Source organism: Bison bison, unplaced genomic scaffold (assembly GCF_000754665.1).
Source record: "Bison bison bison isolate TAMUID 2011002044 unplaced genomic scaffold, Bison_UMD1.0 scf7180017864377, whole genome shotgun sequence".
NCBI lineage: Eukaryota > Metazoa > Chordata > Mammalia > Artiodactyla > Bovidae > Bison > Bison bison.
In genome coordinates, this window is record NW_011494949.1 from 449,484 (window position 1) to 450,719 (window position 1,236).

Genomic DNA, 1,236 nt, shown 5'->3' on the forward strand with positions numbered 1-1,236 from the left:
GTCCCACAGAGCCCAGGGACAAAGGTGCTCCTCAAAACACGAAGGGCGGGATGGACTCAGAGAAAGACTCAGGAAGGCTCCGGGGCGGGAGGACCGAGGCCACGGCCACCCCGACAGTCGGGCTGCAGACACCCCCTGCTGAGACGGGGCGGCTCTGGGCGTCTCGGCTACGGAGAGGCGCCAACACAGAGGAGCAGCCAGATACCCGGGGTGTGCACAGACGCATGGTCAGCACACGCGTGTGGGACGGGGCACAGCTGGGCCCTCCAGAACAGAGTGTGTTCCAGGGACTTTCCTCTCATCTGGACACGACCCCGCGCCGGGCGGTGAGGGCCACCGGTGGACTCAGGGAGCATGGCTCCCCGCCACCCCTCCATCACGTGGGTGCCACGCCCTCTCCGGCCACTCCTTTCTCGGGGACCCGCGGCTGTGATCCCAGCCTAGGTGGGGCAGCACAGGGCCAGCGCAGCCAGAGCCGAAGGCGGGAGTTGGGCACCCCAGCGGCCTCCCGAGGCGGCTCCCGTTACCGGCTCAGGCTCCATCTGGCTGCGGTCAAGACCCCACTCAGAGAGAGGAGGAAACCCAAGAACCACCTGGGGCTCCTGTCCTCTGATGCTGGCTCCACACAATCCCTCCCCAGAGACCGTCCCATCCCGCGAGCCTCCTGAGAACAGGGCCTAACCCAAGGGCCACCTCTGGGACAGGCCAGCTCCAGAGCAGAAGAGTAGGCAGGGTGAGAAGCCTCAGCAAGATGCGGGGTCTCTGAGGGGCCTCCTGACCCCCCAGGGGACAGCCCACTCCGGGGACCACCTGAGAGACGGTACCCTGGGGGACAGCCGTACGCTAACCACGTGCAGATCCCAGACAGGCTTGGCTGCAGAGCAGCCTCAGGCAGGGCAGAAGGGGGCGGCCTGGCTGCGAGGGGCAACCACAGGCCCGCAGGTCCGTCCGGCTCCCCTCCCAGCACACGGCCCGAGGACAACCTAAGCCCAGGAAACTCGCGCAGGGTCACGGGTCCCACCCCGGCCACGTGAAGCTCAGAAACGGAGCTTACACCTCCCCCAACTCTGTCCTCAGTAGAAAGCACCCCAAAAAGAGGAAACGGACGCGCAGCGGGGCCCCGCCTCTGGGCCCAAGCAGGGACGTGGGCAGCTGGCCCGCACAGACGCCTGAGGCCCCAGGCAAGACCCAGCACCGACGGCTCCCAACCACCCTCCGGGGGCACGGCTGCAGAGC